We start from the raw sequence: 24,446 nt of genomic DNA, 5'->3' as shown, positions 1-24,446 counted from the left end.
TCTCTGGTTATCCCACTTTTTCTTAGCTGCCTTCTTCTTCTGAATACTCTCCTGGACTTCCTCATTCCACCACCAACTTTCCTTGTCTTCTTTCCTCTGACCAGACGAAACACCCAACACATTCTTTCCAGTTTCTCTCACCACCTTAGCTGTAGTTTCCCAGTCCTCAGGTAGCTCCTCACTGCCCCCAAGGGCCTGTAGCAATTTTCCCTGAACTGCCTGCAACCATCCTCCTCCTTCAGCTTCCACCATCTAATCTTTGGCTCTGTCTTCACTCTCTTCCTCTTCTTTGTTTCTAATCTCATTCTACAGACAACCACCCTATGCTGCCTTGCTACACTTTCCCCTGCTACCACTTTACAATCTCCAATCTCCTTTAGGTGGCATCTCCTGCTAAGGATATAATTCACCTGTGTGCACCTCCCTCCACTCTTGTATGTCACCCTGCGTTCTTCCCTCTTCTGAAAATACGTGTTCATCTTCCCTCTTCTGAAAATACGTATTCAGAAATCCTATATCAAACATAAATGGGAAAACATTTCACTTTCAAAACTACAGCAGCATCTCCTCAGTTCCCAAACACATACAGAGTGTTGTTAAAAGAAGAGGTGATGAAATACAGTGGTAAAGATGCCCCTGTCCCAACTTTTTTGGAGCATGTTGTTGGCATCAAATTCAAAATAATGAAATTAAAAATAAAAATATGGTTAACATGTCCTGCGCATCACTGCATCTATTTACATTCTGCACAGCTTCAACTTTTTTGGAAATGGGGTATATTTCTATGACTAATAACTCATTTTAATTAAAATTTGTTAAACAAGTAACAGTTCTGGAACATTGAGAACTAATTTTCCCAAATTTTAAAGCATTTTTCCTCAGATGAATCCTAAAGCAAAGAATATATAAGCATTTAACTTTTTACAGTCAGTTTCCTTAAACAGTTTAAAAGGGGAAAACAAATGCACCAGTGAAATCAATACTGGGGTTTCAGGTAGAATGATCACCCTGCTTATTATCGGTAATGCTAGAATCTGCAGACATTTTGAGGAACCTATTCAATTAACCTTTATTGTCATTACACAATTGTAACGAGGAGCGAGGTAGCGGACGCATGTGCGGAGGTAAGGACTTTTATTGAGGGCAAATCCAAAATCAGGGTCATAACGGTCCAGGGTCAAAGAGCCGATACGTACAGATTGAGTATTTGACATGACAAACAGCTGGAAACGGCAAACAACACCAACACGACGAGCACACAACGACCAGCGAAAACAGAGGGCAAACACAGGGCTTAAATACACAGGGGCAACGAGAGACAGGTGAAAACAATCAGGGGCGGAGTTACAAAACCAAAACACGAACACATGGACAGGACTGGGAGGGGCCAATCGTGACAACAATACAGGGTAGTACAATATAACAAAACACTATCGGGCTGCTTTTCCAGTGCAGTAATAAAAGATAAATAGCAACAGTGCAAAGACAAAAGACAGTAAAAGACAAGACAAAATGTGCAGAGTCAGTAAGTACAAGTATAGAACGTAGACAAAATGTGCATAGGCAAAGGTTATACCAGGTGTATTGGACGAATTGACAGTATGTGCATAGTCAGATATTCAAGTGTATCAGATATATAGACAGAAATGTGCATGGTGAATTGCAGTACAGTACAGTAAATGCAGAAGAACTAGTGGTGCGAAAAGAGATGTGAGCCGTGATCTGTATATAAAGTGTACAGTGCAGGTAGAGAGTAGCAGCATAATGTTCAGGTAACACGTCTTAAATAAACAGTTACAGTATAAATATATAAATATACTAGAAATAAGGCTTAGTCAGAGATGAAGTGCACAGCATACAGTCCTCTGAGGTAATGGAGCTCAGTGTGTAGTGTGCTGAGTGATCAGGCTGATCATTAACAGACTGTAGTGTTGCTGTTAAGCTCAGGTCGATGCTGCCACTGTGACCAGTTTGACAGCTCGGGGACAGAAACTGTTCTTGTGCCTGGTGGTTCTGGCTCGGATGTTCCGGTACCTCTTTCTGGATGGCAGAGGTTGGAACAAGGGGTGGCTGGGATGTGAGGGGTCCAAGGATATGTTGGTGGCTTTCCTCTCACATCGCTTGTCATATATGTCCTCTATTGGTGGGAGGACAGCTGTGGTGACGTGTTGAACAGTTTTGACTATCCACTGCAGGGTCTTGCGTTCAGCAGCTGTGGTGCTGCCGTACCAGACGGTGATGCAGCTGGTCAAGATACTCTCCACTGTGGCTCTGTAGAAGTTGCAGAGGAGCTGTTGTGGCAGGTTGACTTCTTTTTAACCTTCTGAGGAAGTGAAGGCGTCGTTATCTTTTCCTGATGATGTGGGATGTGTTGAGTGACCAGGTGAGATCCTCGGATATGTAGACACAAAGAAACTTGAAGCAAGCTGTTCACCCTTTCCGCCATCGCCCCCTCGATGCTCAGTGGTTCATGCTCTCAACTTCCCCTCCTGAAATCTACAATCAGTTCTTTAGCCTAGCCAAAGATTACATAGCAGGTGCTTGAACATGAACACCAAGAGTTCTCATTCTTGCAATGCTAAGCCTACACTCTTAAAAAAGATGGTTCTTCAAGGGTTCTTTAGCAAAGAAAAGGAGAAAAGGATTATATAGAACCATGAACAATCAAAGATCATGTTGCTTGATTAATGGGTTCTTTGCATCATAAAAGAGTTCTTTAGATCAAAAGAGAATGCGAGAATGTAGATGGCTCTATATAGCACCTTTTTGATAAGGATTCTATATAGCACCAAAAAGGGTTCTTCTAATGTTATGATGTTATTGTTATTGATGTTATTAAGCTTTTTACAGTAGAAGAACCCTCTACAGTGCATTCTCCACCAACCTGAAGAACCCTTTCATGACAGAAAGAACCCTTTGTTCATGGAAAGGGTTTTCTGTGTGCTCATGGTTCTATTAAGAGCCATTTTCTTTACAAAAGAACCCTTGAGGAACCATCTTTCAAAGTGTGTTCACATGACCCTGAGTCTACTTTATTTGGCTTTTAGCTTTCCATGCCCTTCTTCTCCACATGGTGTCACTCTACACACAAAGCTTTCAGCAGAAGAGCAGAATAGAGAACATCATTACCATGGCAACATGGCATCCCACTCATAGGCCTACTAAGTAGGTCCCACTGAAAATTGCCTAGATAAGAAATCAAATGCAATATCTCTCTCCAGCTTTGATGCTTGGTGGCTGTTGGGTGGTATGTACACTTGTAAAACCACTCAAAGGCAATGTATGGCTATCAGTTTCCCTCTGGAGTGTAGGTGTGTCACACTCTTATAATTCACACAGAGGATGCCCAAAGGATACTCAGAGCCTATATTTACTTTACATTATGGAGTGATGTAGTTGTTTCCATAGCTAATGGAAGGCTTTGTGTCTGTGTGTGTATAAGTCTATGTGCTACTAATTTTGCTAGATTCTGTGAGGCACTCTAAAAGGTGTTGATCATTAAAAGCCCTCCTTTTCTAACATATTTGTACATTTCATATGAAATAGTTCAATTGTTTGAATGTTAGTTTGCAAATATTCTTTCTGTATTTTCTTTCTGTTTGTGTGTGTGTATGTGTGTGTGTGTGTGTGTGTGTGTGTGTGTGTGTGTGTGTGTGTGGTGTGTGTGTCTTTTGTTCTTCTTCAGTTTCCTGGGAGAGTTGCAAAACAAAGAGGCAGAAAAGCCTTTGGATGACGGTTGTCCCAAGATGGTAATAATAGTTTTGGTACTGATTGTGAGAATTTAACAATTGTCTTGTGCATTTTCTTGGGCCTCTTGTGAAGACCACTGTCAAACTCAACATTTGGGTGCATCCTATCAGAGTACAGTAAGAGGTTGAGGTTTATGGGGTTTATGCTATGTACATAACTACACTCGAATGATTGAGCTTTTTCTGAAGTTGCTTATGAATCATAAGGGATGTTATTTTTGGTGCATTGAATATGATCTTTTTGAGAACTTTCCAAACCAAACATATAATTAAAGCTCTGTAGAATCAAAGCAAATGAAATCTTGACCTCAGAATCGAAACCTTATCAAGCCTAAAAGTTAAGTAATTTGACAATTTTCCAGGAATCTCATTGTCATGTTTCTTTTGTCGTATGATAGTATACCTGGTTGGTGTGTGGAATTATTCTTTAACCTCTCTCTCTGCAGGCTCTCTAGTGGCTGTTCTGCCAGAATGGAAATCAACTCAGATCATTTTAATTAATATAATCTGTAGAAAATATAAACATACTTTTCTGTAACTCTGTTATCAGATTAACTTGGTTGTTTAACCTTTCTGTGTATGAACAACTTTCATCAGAATGGCTCCACCTAAGCTACATTTCACAAATGCACTGCAAATACAGAAAACACATACATGGATTTGCCCCTAATAACTCTCGCTTCTCTCAGCGCGTGTCCACCTCATCATCGCTCCCCGACGTTACAATTCTAAATGGCTCCTTCCTCTTTGAGTGTCTCCCAGAAACATTTCCTTTGTGACTGACTTTGCAGCATGTGTTTCTGTATTTACAACATGTGTGGAAAATGTAGTGCTGGGGAAGTCATTTTGATGGAAGTGTTTTCTAAGTTTGCAGCTGAATTTTTATTTTGCAGTATGTTGAGACTCATCAGCCACCATGAATGAGGGGTAAAATGGGAGGATTGAGAAGCCCCTGCTGTGAAATCAATTCATATATTACTACAAAGACAGCCTGCACACAGTGCAGCTACACACAATGGACAGCACACCTGCAGCTTTCTTTATAACAAAAAATGTGACACAATAAAAAAGCTACATAATCATATATATAAAGGTGCATAGTGCAGAAACTGAGGGACCGTCAAGACAGATGGCATTTTATGACTACTAAGAAAAAAAGTGTTATTTAGAATTCTAATAATTTTTACATCCATTTAATACTTTTTAACATCACATAATATGGTATTTTTTTCTTTTAATTGTTTATCTGTATGTAGAAGCAGGACTTCCATTGCACGTCCACAGTGCTGAATTTTAAATCTTATAGTTATTAGTATACTAAAATGAGGCTTGTTCTGCATTGCTTTTCTCATTATAACCGTATACCTCAGCTGTTATTATTGGAAGTTGGCGCCAGACTGGACCTACACAAATTTCTCAGAGTGATGGAGGCACTCACATTTAGCTCAGCATCCTGTTTAATTTCTCTGAGAGATCAGAGGCAGGTTTGGAAGAAGAGATGCAGAGTCAGATGCATACATCAGACTTCAGCTGACAGACCAGATTGAATTCTCAAATGAATCACCATCAGCTGCGCACTTGGATGTTATTAAATCTGGTCTCACGATTTCAATCACGGGATATGGTGTGGAATAGACAGTAAGGCCGCTTGATTAGTAATTCCACAGTCTCTAGATTGACAGATGAAAAGAAATGGCTCATATCATAAAAGTTTTAATGAAAGAGAAATGTATTAAATAAATATTATTAACATATCAGCATATACCATTTTCTCCCCAGTCCATATACAGAAACTAAGCAAGAGCAGCCCATATTGATGATACTGATATGACAAAAGTCACGGGTTATAAGTATGTAAATTTATCATAAAGTGCCATTACCTCAGGGGACGGCTTGGGGACGCCTGCACCTGTATAAGTTGTGAGGTGTGATCTTACGAGTGAGGCTGAACACTGGCCAGCGTGCTCACGGCAAGGTGACTTGAATTATCGTAGTTTGAACTAGCATAGTGGGTGCCAGACAGATAGACGGATGGCACATTCCATGCCCGAAGTTATGCGGGCAATTTTAACACTTGCTCTACGGTGTTATGTGTATACTGGGATACATCATAGAAGGCATTGTCACCCACACTGGACAGCGCAGTGACTGCCAATGGGCGCTTAATGATTGTAACCATTGGCATCTGGCTGGAATTGTCAATGCGAACAGACAAGCAGCACTTGCAGAAATCACTTTCATATAATTTGCAGGAGGCCCACATGCGTATCCTGCAGGTCAGTGCAGTATTCTTCAGCTTTCTTGGTATATGGGACCAAGACACCCACCAGAGTGCCTCTGTTAACACCATGACACCAGAGACAGTGCCTCATCTGGGCTCATGAGGTTGCTAACAGGACCCTAGAGGAGTCTTAACATGTGGTACGGTCTGGTGAGTCACGGTTCCAATTGTTTCAGGCAGATGGTAGGGTTTGCGCGCAGACCCCATGAAGCCATGGATGCCAGTTGTGAATAAGGCACTGTTCAGGCTGGTGGTGGTTCCATACTGTTGTGAGGTGTGTTCTTTGATATGGGTTGGGTCCACTGGTCCACCGAAACATGTCTTTGACCAGTGTTGGCTACATTTTACTGTTTGGTGACCATTCGCAGTCCTTCATGAACTTCATGTACCCCTACAATTACGAAATATTTCAGCAGGATAATGCACCATGCTATCTGGCCCAAGATGTCCAGAAGTCATTTGAGGAGCATTCTGGAGAATGGTGTGGCCTGCATTTTGTCTGACATGAGCCCAATCAAACATTTATAGGTTGTGGTGCAGAGGTCCACTCGCACCTGAGATTTGCACCTACAAATACCACAGAGCTCTGGGTGGTTATCCAGATGGCATGGCTTAACATCCCTCCAGATGTCTTCCGTCTACTTGTGCAAATGATGCCGCATTAAGTTCCACTTAGCCAGGCTGGAGGGGGTCCTATACTATATTAGTTCCTATAGTTCTACTTTTGGCATGTCAGTGTAAATCCTCTTATTCAGGTTACAGCACTTTAGCCCCACCCATTTAATTGAAGTTATAAGGCTGCTTTTTTAGTTAAACTGAATAAAAATACAAGACAGCCATACAGAACAGATGTCATTTACTGGTATTAAGCTGAAAGGCACCATAACAAAAGCAGTCTATTTAAATCTACAGGAAAAGGAGAGATTGGAAAATGATAATGCAAAAGTAAATTATGACTGTTTTTGGCACATAAAAATATACATGGCTCCTTTAAGGCCAATGACTTCTGCCAAGCCTCTTTAGGAGCAGAGGTGCACAGAGGTACAGTAAGCACAAAACTGGGGTTCCAGCATGAAAAGCCCTTTGCGGCTCTTTAACTCTGAATGATGGAAAAGGGACGAGTTGTGCCAGGCACATGAACGCAGATGATTGGAGCTTGGGGAGCGAATCAGAAGAGGTGTAATAATCAGTGTGCCATTCAGAGCTTCATGTGGTAGAGTACAGAAACCGTCTCTGAGACATCTCAGGCAGGCTTTGTGTGAAACTAGAACAGGGACACACTTTTCCGCCGCAGCTTTAGTATAGGGTCTATTTGTGCTGGGTCACTCCTGCTGCTGGGTAATTTGAAGAAAAGCCCAAAATGAAAGAAGGAGAAATGTTCCAAGGGTGTTTTTGTTGCTGCCTGGGGCCTGAATTGTCAGCAAATAGATAGATAGCTATAAAAACGTGTCTTGTTTGATAGGTACCCTGGTGTAAAACTGTCTAAAGAGGTTGGCTTGAAACAAAAGGTATTCACCCAGTGCTCCAAACTTCACTTTTTGTGGAGAAATTTTAAGATTTTAAGAGCTAATATTTTTTAAGCTGTCATTTTAACATTCTTTAAGTGCTAGAACTCTTCTCTGATCTGAGATCAGCCTAATACCCAGGATTCTTCTAATTATGGTAGGTAAGATCAGACAGGAGGAGCCAATCAGCCAGATTGTTGTAAACAGTCAGAAGTCAGAGAAAAATGAGTGATACCTGAAGAATTCATGATATAAGCTTCTTTTCTTTGTTCAGTCAGTTAATTATATCCTATAAATCTGCTCTTCCTTGAGAACATCTACATTATATTCTACATTGACAGAGTGATTTTTACTAGCAGATCAGATTAAATTCCCACATCCCCTCAATTCCCACAATATGCCTTAGTCGTATCAGAATCTTGTAAAGCTGTTTTTTAATAGGTTAAAAAAAATACACCAACATTAAAAGTGTCACCTTAAGTTAAGTTAAGTTTGTAGAACAGTTTTGGTTCCAGATTTCTCCATCACATTGACCAGCCATCACATAGATTACTGCATAGATAACTGCATAAAAATATATATCTACACTCATTGAGTGTGTGCACTCAATAATCTGATCATAATTGGGTTTCCACAGTTGTCAGATTATGAAGTGCATGTAAATGCACTCATTGTCTATTTCATCAACTCCATTTACAATTCAGGTAAATTACAGACTGTGGTCCATCTGTTTTTCTAAATGATTTGTTTTACCCTTTTCTTCAAAGGTCAGAACACCCACAGGACTACCACAGAGCAGGTATTTTTTGGGTGGCGGATCACTGTCACTGCAGTGACACTAATGCAGTTGTCGTGTGTCAGTGTGTGTTGAGCTGGTACGAGTAAACCTGGTTGGTTGTTGTTGAGCAATTGTAGAAGCGCACCTGTGTGGTAAATGGACCTGATAAAATGGACTAAGAGTGTAGATACAAAGAAGTGGACTTAATGAAGAGGCCAATCAGTGTGTATGAACATATTAAAAATTGACACCAGCAATCTGCACACATGTGCATATATATTCAGATATAATAAATAAATGTAATGTTTCTCTGATAACAAATTACAATTTGATTTTCAAATACACTTGGTACACAATGACGCACATGTATTTTGGATATGAAAACTGAATCTCTTGCATTTTAAAAATAAAAGAGTTTGAGGTAATACGCAAATATTGTTGAAGTTTCAAAACGTTTCATCCACTCCCCAAAACAATTAGTCTATATAATGAAATTAAACTGCAAAAAACAATCTGTTTGAATTCAGTTTTTCTGTTATGTCACAAGAATGAGCTCATTTAGACATACCCAACTATTCAGCCTACAGATGTTTAGCTCCACATATTCATATTGAAGTTTTGAGCTTTTTGGGTGGGGCAGAAAATGGTCATGCAAAAATGAATTATGACTATAGTTGGTACACAAAGCCATGCGAATTTATAAGTTGACCTCAAGTGAAAAAATAGAAGGCAGGAAAAATGTGGGATATGGACCCTTTTTAAATGATAATGCTTTTTTTTTTTTCAAAAAGCATTATCTCCTCTACCTCAGTCTTTCCTTTCCATTTGACTTCAGCCTGGCACCTCTCCCCCTTAATGGATCTACTTTTTGGACCTCCACCAGACTCACTTTCACATAGACACATCTGGAGTAAAGAGGAAGAGTGAGTTCATAGCTCCAGTTAATGTACTGCTGAATCTCTGAAGTGCGCATGAACAATGAGTAAAAGAATCACGTGGGAGGAAAGAAAGCATTAGAAATATAGAACAGAGATATAGGTTCCTCAGAGATGTATGTGAAACCCACAGCAGGTTTTTTTCAGACAGTTAGTGAACAAAGCAGAATACACCGGCAATCGATTATTTACTGACTGAACAGTTCTGTGACTGCAAAAAACATGAGTTTAGTAGTGACACCAAGCAATTGAATATTTAAATATGAACAAAGCTATTCTCAGAGACAGCACTAAACCAGCATCTTATAGGCCCACTGTTGCTATGTGTTTATCTAAAAAAAGACTTCATTCCCCCTTTTTGAAATAGAGATGTTGATGGGGCGTCTGAAGTTCGGCTTCTCTCCAAGGATGACATGGGTAATGATTTGAATGTCGGTTTGCAAACATTCATTCCCTTTGCTAGTATGAAAAAAAGTGCTAAATAAAAAAAAATCCCTGTCTCTCTCTGACTTTGTGGTTCTTCATCTATCCAGAAAAGACAGGATGGGCCTTGTCTTTAATTCGATCAGTTAAATGTTCTTGTCTTCTTGGGAAAAATCAGCATGTGTTGCTTTTACTCCCAATTATTTTACCAGCATTCTCCATTCTGCAGTGTACAACAGTAATGGGTTGCAAAGTGATCCTTCAGTATAGAGTAGTTCCTGAGGATGCACACACAAACACACAGTGCAGCCAAGCATGGCCGCAAATGCGCACAAGCATGCATAAGTGAAAGCATCTCTCTCTGTGTCTCTCTGCCAAAAGTGCTATTGCAAGGCTTGCACTGTAATACAATCAAGTAAACTGGCCAACATTGGCAATGTTCTCTGATTACCATCCAGCATTTTCCATTTTCTAACTGATTATCCACCTTGACATTCATGGGGGAAAAAACAAAACCCTCATGTTTTTTCATCTTGACATATTGCTCTCTGGTGCTTTTTTCTTCCTCCTTTTTTTAAGATCTGTTTTAGCAGCAGATGATGCTCAGCTAGACCCTGCCATTCCATGCTGGGCAAATAAAGAGCTAAGTCTCATTTGACACGGCAGGCTCCTGCAGTGCAGGGGCTTTTCTCTGATCTGAGAACAGTCTTATGCCTGGCAGATGTTGACCTACAGTTCTGGGATTGTTCTATTTATAGCAGGTAAGATCAAGAACGAGGAACCATTCTAAACAGCAGGGGTGGGAAAGTAAAAGTATTTTTCTATAAAACAATTTCAGTAGAATTTCTGTGATAATGGTAGATAGCAGGTAAAAAGACAACTTAAAAATACATAAGTCAAAACTAAAGATACACAACCTAGTAGTTAAACAGGAGAGGCTACATCAATGCTGACAAAAAATGTTTTACTCTTTGGATCCGCCTCACATTCCTGCCAATCAGCCCATAAAATCAACAGCCTGATCGCAAACAGTCATTAAATCCATGTTAAATGAACTTTGAAGCATTGAAGCATTATATTAATTTAATCAAAGTTCTGATCTAATGTCTAATCTAATCACCCTCAATCAATACTGAAACAACATGTATTCAAGAAAAACATCAATGATATCTCAATCATTACTCTAAGAAGATTTAATACATCCTGCTTTATCTACAGCAAAAGATCATAAAAAAAGCCAACTGGCCTAAAAAAAACAACAAAACCCACCTTGCATGGGAGGCATGTCCATGTATAGTGGCCATGCAGAATGGCCATACACACAGGCTCATAGGGAGCGCCCCTCCTGCAGTAGGAGAGACTTAAATCTTGTAAATAGTTGTTAGTCTGCTGTGTTTTTGTATTGTTTTTATGTTACTGCGTCAGGCTGTGGGGATGATATGTTGTCTGTGCTTCTTATATGGATTGACAATGCGTGGCTATTGTGACGCCTGCATCCCAGTCATATTAACTAACACTGAACAGCAGTTCTCCCATGTTGCCTATTTCATAAAAGAGCAATTGCCTTTAAAGCACAATGTTCCCTAGGTCATCTTCTCTGCCATTTGCCTTGTGACTGTTGAAGAACTGTTATTCTTTAGTAACAGGGGAGATAGAGGCACTATCCCAATTTTGACACCACTGTGGCATCAGCAAAGAAGAAGATGCTGGAAGCAGCATTTTAAGCAATTTCTCTTTTATAGGAAGCAAAGGCGATCCATTGCCCAGCAATGCTGAAACAGGCAGGTTACTTCTAGCCAAAAGTTTTCACCTGATGGTAGGCACTAACACTGCACTACACAGCACAGAGTAGCACAGATAGCATGTGCACATCATCAAGCTAACAACAACTCAAATCTCTCCAAGAGGTTTGTGTCATTATGTGTTTGGCCATAACTGGGTGCTACAGTATATTAAATGTCATTATGCCTTAACATCTAACATTAAATGTTAGACGCTGCTGAAACTTTATTGATAGTTTAGTGCAAGAAACTTTATTGATGGTTTAACGTTGAAACAACCCAATTTTTTAAATTCACATACAGTCAATGTCAACTACAGAGTAGTATTACATACATCACTGTAAACATTGTTCATCCAGAATATTACCAAACTCTTTGAGTGATAAACATGTATCTACTTGATTTGGCATTCAAACATTTCAACTGTTCATACAAATCACATTTGCATACCTGTCCAGGGGGGACATTGCTAATTCTGCATCCAGCGTCATGCCCTTCATATGTAATTATTCCATCTTTGAAAATCGCTTCTAATGTTGATTCTTCTTTTAGTATGTAAAACAATGTCATCAACACTAAGAAAGTATTGGAAAAACATTTATAGACTTTTTTTATTAAACAAACTGCCTCTGTTTTTCAAAAACGAAGGGAAAATGGTCAACCTAGCCACATTAAGGTACTTTAGCCTTCTCAATCATGTCAGAGGCATTTGTGTTTTGTAGTGACATGAGTGACAGTGATGTAAGCAAAGTAAAATTATAAACAGTAGTAAGGCACATCACTGAGTCAGAAGTACCTTGTACCTCTCATTGGGGGCAGTCATGGGCTGAAGGTTAGGGAACCAGCCTCGTGACTGGAAGGTCGCCAGTTCGAGTCGACAGCACATGACTGAGGTGTCCTTGAGCAAGACGCCTAACCCCCAATTGCTCCCCGGGCGCTGCGGATTGGGCTGCCCATCGCTCCGGGCAAGTGTGCTCACTGCCCCCTAGTGTGTGTGTGCTCACTAGAGTGTATGTGGTGTTTCACTTCACGGATGGGTTAAATGCAGAGGTGGAATTTCCCCATAATGGGACTAATAAGGGTCTCTTAATCTATATTATCTTTTAAACCTAAATGTCGACTAAAATAGCATGTTGCTAGGCTAATTGTGAAGAAATAACTATAGTACTGCATTATAAATAATTCTATAGGGACTTTTTTAAACATCATCTTTTAACATAAGTTTTACATGGGAGAAGTTGACCTAAATTGAAAAGAAATAAGTATATATAAGTGTATTTATGAAATACATTTGAAAATTATTTGTGCTTAGTGTACTTTAGTGTTTAAAACACACTTTGAAAAGAATCAATATATTTGAAATGTATTTCACATGTGAGCAAATATATGCCTATATGGGTGACCCTGAGAGAATCTTATGTCAGCTTCAAATATTTTCATTACATCGTATTTGGATTGCACCATGTTTCTGTGCTGAACAGAGATAGTGAGGAGTCATGTTGTATGAGGACAGGTCTTATAAAATGATTGACAAGAGATCAGTGTAAACATGGACAAGCCCTCTGCTCCGCCCTGCAGTTCAACAAACAGGGTTTTTTAAGCACATAAAACATTTGTACTGGTGACATTGCTAAAAAACACTATCACGTTCAACACATTTTCAACTAATGCCCATTTAAGTACTAAGTGATAATAGGATTGCTGTGAAACTTCTTAGTACATCCAGTTCTGTTGGTGCAGTGTAGTTCTTTTCTTTTTGATGTACTTTTGGTGTAAGATAAAATTATGACTCTCAAAAGTCAGAGGATTAATCATTAAGCAACATAGACACTATAACTAATGTGTTATTGAGTTCTCGCTTGAGTCTATTTGAGATGCCTCTTTCTCCCAAAGACTGATTTATTTTCCCTGTTTCTCTTGTCATTGGAAGTAAATGCACGCTGTCATTGAAGCTATATGCATCTCACTGTCATGTTCTTTGTTGTTCCTGTTTGATGTGTTAAAGTTCTATGATTGTAACACATCCTTGACCACGAGAAATAAAAATAATGATAATGATGACGTAACTCATTTGTTCGAGACTGAAGTGGAAATAAAAAAGTGGATTTATTTTCTCACAAACATACTTGAGCAGAAGTATGAGTATTTGAAAAAAATGAAAATATTCAGCAAACTATAAATAAATCAATATTTTAAGTAAGTACATGTAACAGTAAATGTAACTAGTTACCACCCATCTCTGCTAAACTTGGAATACTAACGTAACTCATGCAATGCATGAAGAATTCATGTTGCATGCTTCTCTTTTATGTTCAGTTAGGCTATTTTTATCCTGTGCTATTTGGAAACACATAGCCAAAACAGTATCTTGGCGGAATAAATGCTCTGACTGGATGTATGGAGAGCGATTGAAATGGCTCAGTAAATGGGACAACTTGGGATGTTTATGTTGGAGACAAAAATAGATTGTGGCTCCTTATATTCCCAGGAAAAACATGGGAATGCATAAAAACGAGATACTCACACAGGCATGTCTATGTCGGTGTTAGGCTTACCTTCAAAGAATCAATGCTAATCAAGTAAAATTTACCAAAAGTAAAGCATAAATGTTTGAAAGAATGATTAACTGTATGAAGAACATATTGTTCCTCATCTACAATGCAAGAGAACTGGGGTGATGAAAGATGGGAGATGATATCTGATGCGATTAAAAAAAAAAAAAGCTGCAGGCTTTGTATTTGGTTCTTTTCAGTGAGCTGATCTCCCTGAAATCTGAATAGATATGCATAGATAATTATAAACCAAGCAAAACGCAATGCTGTTATTATTACGCTCCTCTTAAAGCTTTTACAATGCTACAAAATGGCAAATTCATGACCATAAAATCATGATCGTAACAAAGAACGTAAATTATTGATCTTCTAAAATAAATCTGCTTCATTTACACTATTCTTTTGCAACTTTTGTGGTCCACTGGGCTCTGAAGGACATAATTCATGGTTATTAGTTATAGATGCGAGCTTGGAGGTTACATGGCCTAAATGTCCATTTCCTCTACTTTGCTTTCCGGAGAGGAACACCCTGGCTCTATTTGATTCCTGCCAACCAGACCATGAACTAATCTAGCCAATTCCAGACACCGCTGACAGGTGAGGGCAATACCAATCGTGCTTCTGCCCCAGTTAGTTTATCGTGTGTGTGTGTATCTGTGCGTGTGTGTGCATGTGGGTTTGTTTCCATATCGCTGATAATCACACTGGACATGGGCTCTTCCAGTAGCAGTTGGTGTGCAGTTTAGCCTGACACATTAGCTATATTTCATATTATTGCTGTTTGCATAATAAAATCTCATATTTCTGAAATGGAAAAGGGTTTAATGTATATTAATGTATAATTTCCAGGATATTTTGCACAATTTTTATCTGCTAGTTTTCATGAAATGTACACATGTAAAAGAGCGCACTCTTAACAGTGTCAAGAAAGGTTCTTTGGAATGATGCCATTCATTCATAAAAATGGTTCTCAAGGGTTCTTTAGAAAACAGGAATGGTTCTGTTTAGACCATTTAACACTCAAATAACTATTTACATGCTAAAAGGGTTCTTTGCGTCATGAAAACATTCTTCAGATTGATGGAGAATGCAATATATATAGTTCTACATAAAACCTTTTTAAAAAGGGTTCTAAATAACATCAAAATGGATTCTTCTATTTTGCTTGACATTGTAATAATGGAAGAACCCTTTTTGGTGCCATGTGGAACTTCTTCTGCTTCTTCTTCTTCTTTCGGCTGCTCCCTTTAGGGGTCGCCACAGCAGATCATCTGCCTCCATCTTGCCCTATCCTGCCTCCTCTACTTTCACACCAACCATCTTCATGTCCACCTTCACTACATCCATAAACCTTCTCTGAGGTCTACCTCTTCTCCTTCTACCCGGCAGCTCCATCGCCAACATTCTTTGACCAATATATCCACTATTCCTCCTCCACACATGTCCAAACCATCTCAACCTGGCCTCTCTGGCTTTATCTCCAAACTGCTCCACCTTCACTGTCCCTCTGATCTGCTCATTTCTAATCTTGCCCATCCTTGTCACTCCCAACGAAAATCTCAGCATCTTTATCTCCACCGCCTCCAGCTCAGCCTCCTGTCTTTTAGACAGAGCCACAGTCTCCAAACCATACATCATAGCAGGACGCACTACTGTCTTGTAAAGCTTCCCTTTCACTCTTGCTGCTATCCTTCTGTCACACATCAGCCCTGACATCCGTCTCCACCCACTCCATCCTGCCTGCACCCTCTTCCTCACCTCTTTTCTACACTGTCCATTGCTCTGGATGGTTGACCCAAGATATTTGAAGTCATCCACCTTTACAACCTCTACTCCTTGCATCTTCACCTTTCCACCTGCCTCCTTCTCATTCACACACATGTATTCTTATCTCTACTGACCTTCATTCCTCTCCTCTCCAGTGCAAACCTCCACTTCTCCAGATTCTCTTCTACCTACTCTCTACTCTCACCACAGATTACAATGTCATCTGCAAACATCATGGTCCATGGAGCCTCCTGCCTGACCTCATCTGTCAACCTGTCCATCACCATTGCAAACAAGAAGGGGCTCAAAGCTGATCCCTGATGTAACCCTACCTTCACCTTGAAACCATGTGTCACTCCAACTGCACACCTCATCACTGTCTCACTATCATTCATACATCATATTCATACATGTCCTGCACCACCCTAACATACTTTTCAGCTACACCTGACTTCCTCATACAGTACCACAGTTCCTGTCTTGGCACCCTATCATATGCCTTCTCTAGATCCACAAAGACACAATGTAGCTCCTTCTGACCTTCTCTGTACTTCTCTACCAACACTCTCAATGCAAAAATTGCATCTGTGGTACTCTTTCTGGGCATGAAACCTAACTGCTGCTCACTGATCTGGACCTCTCGCCTTAGCCTTGCTTCAACAACTCTTTCCCATAACTTCGTGGTGTGGCTCATCAACTTTATACCTCTGTAGTTACTGCAGCTCTGCACATCACCCTTGTTCTTAAAAATGGGGACCAGTACACTGCTTCTCCACTCATCAGGCATCCTCTCACTCTCCAGGATTTTGTTAAACAACCTGGTTAAAAAGTCCACTGCCTTCTCTCCTAAACATCTCCATACCTCCACAGGCATGTCATCTGGACCAACTGCCTTTCCATTCTTCATCCTTTTTAAAGGTGCCCTCACTTCCACCTTACTAATTCTCTGCACTTCCTGATCCACTATCTCTCCCCCGTTGTCCTCCTCTCTCTCTCGTTTTCCTCATTCTTTAGTTCTTCAAAGTACTCCTTCCATCTACTCAACACTCTCTGTTCACTCACTAGTACATTTCCCTCTCTATCCTTTATCAGCCTAACCTGCTGTACATCCTTTCCAGCTCTATCTCTCTGTTTAGCCAAATGATACAAGTCCTTTACTCCTTCTTTACTGTCCAGCCTCTCATACAGCTCATGATGTCATTATATGATGTTTATTCTAACTACAAAGTGACCATAGACAAATGTTTGAAACGGTCAAGTAGTCAGCCCTCTTCATTTAGTGAGGAGAATGAGGACTCTAGAGCCAAATTAACTGTGTTTCAAAGGTAAAGTGACAACAACATTGAGTTTGGTTTTATTCAGAAGACTGACAGTCAATCAAAATGTATAATCTGTTTGAAGGTGCTAGTGAACAAGGCTGAGCATCCAGTTGCAAAGCATCACAGTTAAATCAGAAAACCAAAAGAAATTTTCAAATATACGAGTCAGGAATGTAATTTTTGACTGGAATCTCAGAGGAAGCGTTCATGGCTACACAGTAGAGTCCTGCAAGCAAAAAGACCCACACATTTGCTCATATTGGCCTAATGCCAAAATTTGAGTAAAACTGTGTTCCTCAAATAAATCTGTAAGGGTTATAATGACATGTTATATTTTTACATGCAGTGCAAAACAGCATTTTCATTAGATACTGAAGGATATATATATATATATATATATATATATATATATATATATATATATATATATCAAAACACTTATACATATATGTATACAAACACATATTAGGAAGTTAAAAAGTTTAGATTTACATATAATTGAAATAATATAATAGTACAGTATAATATAAAATACATAGCAATTTACATATAATTATATAATTAAACCTAAACTTAAATTCATTTTAAAGGGTCAAAAAATGTTAACAAAAGAATTTTTTTTACATGCATATCTTGCAAGCTCCAAAAGTCTTATGTTAGAGCTGCTTAGTTCTGTTTAAACCCAGTATAGGAAAGTGAATGTACACCATCATTAGCTTGGTGCTAACATGATGCTGCAAATATTTTACAGACCGAATCTCATAACTAGCTAAAATTGCTGCAGTGATAATCAGTTGATACCGTATAATCTGCTGGAACTTCCAGATGTCAACATGGAATGCTATAAAACTGTAAAATGCAATTAAAATATATTGGCTTGAGCATGGATTGCAGCAAAATCTTTCCAGGGTGGATTTTGTACTGGATGTAAAAAGCTTGAGAACCATTTCTGTGAATTATATATTTTTTTATGTAAAGGCTTTATACCAAGGAAAGTTTTTCTTCCTAAACTGTCTAAATCAAGAACAATTTAAGAACCTTTATGTTTAAGATGAGGCCTCAAGGCTTCATTTATGAGATATGACAGCAACGAAAGCCTCATCTATTATACAGGGAGATGACAGGTTCCAGTGGGCTATGCCTGTATTATGTGCATTAAATCTCATTAAGTTTTATTTGAATCCTTATTAGCTGTCAGAGGACTCAATGATCCTGAGAACCCTGAAAAGTATGTGTGTTGTTCCCATGTGTGTACAGGTGCATCTGTGCGTGTACGTGTGTGTGTGTGTGTGTGCGTGTGTTCCTCCTCTGCTTTTTCCCTTTTTGGACTGTCGCTCAAGGGAGTCCTTCTGCCATGTTCTGTGGGTGTGACTGACGGCTCTAAAGCTAGAGAGACAGGACTCCCTCAACCATGCTGCAACCAGCTGCTCCCTGCTGCTCTGCACGCCTTCTGCTCAGAGCTGTTCAGCTGGACAGCCCAGCAGCACTACTATCCTCTCCCAGTCCTCACAGCTCACCTGCCCATTGCACTCAGATAAAAGACAAATGCAGCCAGAACTTATAGTACAAAGTGCATCTTCATCTTTACCCTGGGGAGGAGAAGTAGACTGATTATCAGAAGTTTGAGGACACCTATCTTTTCAATCTTTTTATTACAAATAAGCATGTTATCTTGTCAGTTCGCAATGACTTAAATAGAGACTAATCAGGATTCTTTTGAGGATCAATGTCACCATTATACATGTAAATATATTTGTGACAATATTTGTGACAGTACTGCCCTGGGAATAATGCCCAATGCCAGATGTTTTATCCTCTTGTGGTGTTGTAAGCACTCAAAAATTTGAAGTGTTTAAATTACTTTTGTTGTGCTTTTAACAATAAAAAGGAAAGTACCATATCATTATTTAGGCAAAACATCATCTACATACCAAAGAAAACACCTTTAATGAACAAGTAGAGTGTTAGAAAATATACCTTTTTAGCAGGGATTTATTCAAAACACTCTAGCATTGTACATGTACTCAGCTGTAAACAGTATTACATGATAAACAATAGATATCACTCTGCAATAGTAAATGTTAGTCGTTGCAATTTTTTGACAGTTATATCTCTACATAGCCTATTTCATATAACGTAACTCACTGTTGAAGTGTACTGGGCAAATTATTAGTGTGGTCTTAATTCTGTGAAGATTAACAAATCAATACCATTATTAAAAGTTTTACCACATTTTAAAAAACACATTTACTCTGTAAAACTAAAAGTGATGTTATCCTGTCTGCTGCTTTCTTATGCAAATTGAACAAAAATAAAGTTAGGAGTTTGAGCTGCATTCACTAACCTGCAATATACACTGATTACTGAGTGCATCGTCAGGTCATAACTGATTGGTAACTGCCCTGATAGCATTTTCACTGTAAAGTCAACCTTGCAAAGTAACAGAGCTTTTCTTTGGTGACTGGTTTCTTGATGATAGCTGGCTGTCTCACTTTGTTTAAACTGAGGTGGCCAGGAGCATGGGTGTGCTTCATGGAAAGGTGGCATCCTGTTTCTATGCCCCTATTAATGACCACTGTTTTGGAGGTTTTAAATGCGGCACCTGGTTCCTATGACAACCACCATGAATGATTCTGACTCTGACTGAATTCTGACTGAATTTTTGTGAGTTTCTGTAGAACAGAACATTTCTCTGAATGATGCTGTTTACATCTTAGCCATGTAATGTTAGAAAAATTTTGATAAAATTGGTGGAATTCTTCTAAATCTAGCGATAGTGATGTTTCTCTCTTCTGACAGGCAGTGTTTGTTGACTTTTAACCTGAAATAGACCACCTTGAATGCCAGAAGTACTTAAAGAAGAGCACTTACTACTGAATGGAGTGCATAATCTTACCACAACACTATTAATTCACCAGAATATTTTTGAGAAAGCACATTCAAGGGATATAAATGTAATTCATACTAGAGCAGATATTGCCAGTTGGTTGTAAGTTCTTGTTTTTCAGACTTCAGTAAAAATAACAGTTTACTGGATGATTGCTTGCATCAACAAAACACTTGTATAACTGACAATCTAATGAACTGTCCAAATAGTCAAAGCAAATCCAGCATAATCAAATATCAAATAATCCAAACATCGATTATAATGCTTGGTGTAAAGCTGTCAGTTTGGGGTATTCGCAGTGTGACCCCTGTGCATTTCTTTCAGATCTGATGCCTTCCAATATGGAGATGTCACTGCTTGAGTGCAGTTGTTGGCATGGCAACTACCCAGCCTGTCAGGGTGATGACAGGCTTTTTCTTCAAATACTAAGTTTATCAAGTAGTGCTTTTGTATCCTTTCATGATATGATGTACAGCAAAGCAGAAAAAAGTCCCACCATATCCAAAGGGGGTGCTTATTTCAGTAAAAAGGTTTCACCACAGCTGAAAGGTAGACTGTTATGCCAACAAAGTAGTAAAGGCCTTTAAATTATGCTTTTGATTTTAACATACAGCTCTAAAAACCAGCAATCTGCCAATGAGGTAGATACAATTTATTTTGTGTGCTTTGCTGAAATAAGTACTAATACATTTCACATCTCCTTAAATATCTTAAAACTAGTAAGAAGAAATGTAAATATTTATTTTGTATAATAATTTTATTCATTAATTGCATTTAAGTTAGTAATGTTATTTTATATAATATACATTATATGATTCTGAAGATGCTGTTTCCATCCACAATATCAAGATACAGGACTCGGTATAAATGTTTCTTTTATTTAAGTCTCTTGGTAAGACTGTATTGCTATATTGTTGTTATACAAATGTAAAGCTAAATCAAGATTTATTCATATGGTGCTTTTAAAACACTTTACAGAAAAAGCTCTCCAAAGCTTTACAGAAAATCTGGGTACAAGACCCTGATGAGCAAGCTAAGGGCAACAATGGAAAGGTGAATAAAGAATAAGTTGTATGATTAATATACAATATTGAATATGAAAACAAAGAAAAACAGAAAAGAAACCAGCCTTTCATTGGACAGAAGTATTTAACCAATGATAACTGATGACTACTGTTAGAAGTGAAATAAATATAGGGAAAATACAGTGACTATTACAGACTAGTAAGAATGTTACAGTGTTACTCTTACAGTCAGTGTAACTAGCACTGTCTACTGTTAGATGAGAAATAGATATAAGAAAATCAGTGACAACTCTTAGAAGCCCATCACAGTCATTTTCCCTTAATATAAGAATTAACATCTAATTCTCAATGTATTTTTTCAGGTTTTGTACTGCATCTCAAAATTGATTAAATAAAACAATGTAAGAGGTGGTTACTGCTTAAAATAAGTAAAAAGCAGCCCTGATTTAATCGCAAACATACTTATCAAATAAGTTGAAAGCACTAATAAGAATCTATAAATGAAGATTGAATATGTTTCTTAAAAAAATCTCATGCTCACATTGTTTTATATCACAAGTACTCACGTTAAAGAAAACATTCTACTGATTACCGAGATCTGGTTCTACTGGTTATATGAGATCAATTCACTTACCGAGATGGATTTTTGCGATGCAGCACACAAAATGGCTAAGACAGCCATATTTGATGAGACATCTTATACAACACCTTCCTCTGACACAGACAGGGCCAGTGGGCATGGCGACTCCTGTTCCTCCTCGACCCAGAGAGCTGAGCGGAGGCCATCTGGGCTGGCAAGCCACTCTGATAGGGGTCCATATGGTGCCCCCATGCCATACCACACCAGATGCCAGAAGACCAAAGACATGGCAGCCATGCTCCTCTTTAATGCCCTTGCCTATGACAGGCCTATGCAGATGACAGAGAGTGAGAGGAACACATGGCTTTGATGATAAGGATAATGACTATGGAGGTGTAACGACCTGTATGAGTAGATTTAGTGCAGTAGGAAATGCACTCAGACACACTTTAACACACTCAGGCACTTTTGCTGCACTGAAATATAGTGTAGCAATGCACAAGGACAGAACAATAAAATAACATTAACAAATAGGCAAAAAAAAAACCTTCAAAATAAATGTGCTCTTTTTAAATCATTCTCAAATAGGGGAACAGCTCAGCTAAACACTGGAACCTTTTTTAAAAAGTGATACAGAAAAGCATTTAAATCTAAACAACTAAGTTTTTTTTCATAATACAATACCTAATAATATATAAACTATATTAACCCAAGTTCTGCCCTTTAACCTATTGATCAGAATCACTACTGACACACCCTGGGAGGTCACCAGTCCATCGCAGGGCAATACTGATACCTATTGACACTAAACAAATATACTGAGCCTATTGCCTGATAATGATTGACTTTGTATGCAGAATCCTCTTTTCCAGTGCCATATGATTTCTTAAATGTCTGATATCCATATCTGTTTTTCTAGCCACATAACAGTATAACTCATTTTGTGTTTGCCTCAACTATATTAATATGAGTGCCCACCAATTTGAGAAATGGTCTTTAATAAGCTCCTGTCACACAGTGGCATCCAACTGTGCAAAAATCTTTTCTCAGAGTCTCCTGCTTCCCACGCCTGTATTATAATCAAATGCTATTCCTCCAAAGAATGACACTGTTGGGCTCCAAAAAATACGGCACGACCGTACTGTTTGAAAATCAGTTTGCAGTAATGTTTCCTAGCAACAGTAAAGTAGTTTCCACTTTGTCTGTGACTAATTTGCTTTCAAACGCTGCTCTTTGACAACACCTAGTCTCTAGGAGCAGTAATGGCATGGGTGTGCATATACACACATTTACATACTGTACATATAGTTTGGAATAGGTATTGCTTATTAATAACATAATATAACTTACAAACACACACACACACAAACATATCTATCTATCTATCTATCTATCTATCTATCTATCTATCTATATATATATATATATATATATATATATATATATATATATATATATATATATATATATATATATATGCCCCCTGCGACCCTGATGGAGAGGCGGCTTAGAAAATGTGTGTGTGTGTGTGTGTCTCTCTCTCTCTCTCTCTCTCTCTATATATATATATATATATATATATATATAGAGAGAGAGAGAGATGGTATCACCATATATATGGTGATAGTCAGGAAATGTTTACTTACAAAGTGAGGAAAGAAAGAAAAAACACACAAGGAGTGCTTTGTAAGATTGATTTGAATGTCTCCTGCCCTAGTTTTGTAACATATCTGTAATCGAATTATCTTCTTTTTTTCTGTAACTGTAGGGGAACTGTTACCTTTTTTCTACTGATTATATAATGCCATATGTAATATGTTACTACTGATGCCAAAACAAACATGCAGAATTGCAGTTACAACCCAAAACCATGCAAGTTACCTTCATGTTAAACTATCCCAAAGTGTAAAATTGAAAAATGGTTTCACATTTACAGATGAATGCATGAGAATGCTCTTCAAATGCCCTGGCAAGACAGTTGTTTAAACAGAGCTTGCAAATGTGCAGTTAATTGGTATTCACTCAGATGTGTTGCACTATTTAGATAATTACTTAATAAATAATTACAGATGTGCCATTAATGATAAGGTAAAATTGCAGTGAAGCTCAGTATCAGTCAGCCTGTAGGGGGTAGATACTGCTTTGGCAGCAGGTGACTCATTATAAAGCCTAATGGCTGTGGGCAGGAATGACCTCACTTAGCTCTCTTAACACAGGACTGTTGGATCCGTAGCTGGAGGTGCTCCCCTGTTTAGCCAAGAGGATGAGAGGATGGGATGCTTTTCAAAAAATGCTCGTCGCTTCGGTTATTAGCTTTTGTAGCGTCATGGGAAGCTCAGCCGTTCTAGCTGTTCAAACCAGAAAATCCCCTCTTCCTACCGTTGCCAAGGAAACTATTTACAGACTGTTTTTGCCATCAGCTTTCACTTCTGTATGAGGAAAAAAAATTAACCACATTCCTCTGATTTCTAAATGTAAGCATGTACTGCAATTCACGTATGTAACAGACATAAGATAATCTGTGGTCAATGAAAGACCAGTGTCATGACCACTAGACAACCTTATTATGCTGCTCTTTGGCTCCTGAATGGAAACTAATTACTAATGTGCAGTTCCTGTCAAATTTTACCAAGCCAATTTTGTGGTGTATAAAGGTCTGAAGAAGTTCTCAGCACATTTCAGTGGAGGATTGTAAAAAGGGTCATGATCTGACAATGAATGCATTCATTATTTGTCAAGTAACTTGGCTCCATAATGACGAATCAACATTTATGAGCATGCAGGATTTATGGGCTTATCTGGGGCACTATTCAAGTATAGGAAAAATGGGTCAGAAAACATGAAAGAAAAGGAAACTTAGGAGA

General features: G+C 38.6%; 1 long non-coding RNA gene across 1 annotated transcript; it reads right to left on the bottom strand.

The window, feature by feature from the left end:
• Window positions 1-1,398: 1,398 nt before the first annotated feature.
• LOC119263811 lies at window positions 1,399-21,727 on the bottom strand. The gene is made up of 3 exons (XR_005130539.1): window positions 21,637-21,727; window positions 9,120-9,218; window positions 1,399-2,515 (listed from the first exon to the last, which is right to left on the bottom strand). It is a non-coding gene; the product is annotated as an uncharacterized LOC119263811 (long non-coding RNA).
• Between the last annotated feature and the right edge of the window lie 2,719 nt (window positions 21,728-24,446).

This window comes from Pygocentrus nattereri, chromosome 8, assembly GCF_015220715.1.
Source record: "Pygocentrus nattereri isolate fPygNat1 chromosome 8, fPygNat1.pri, whole genome shotgun sequence".
Lineage (NCBI taxonomy): Eukaryota > Metazoa > Chordata > Actinopteri > Characiformes > Serrasalmidae > Pygocentrus > Pygocentrus nattereri.
Note: the sequence above shows the minus strand (reverse complement) of the source record. Positions and strands in the feature narration are given on the sequence as shown.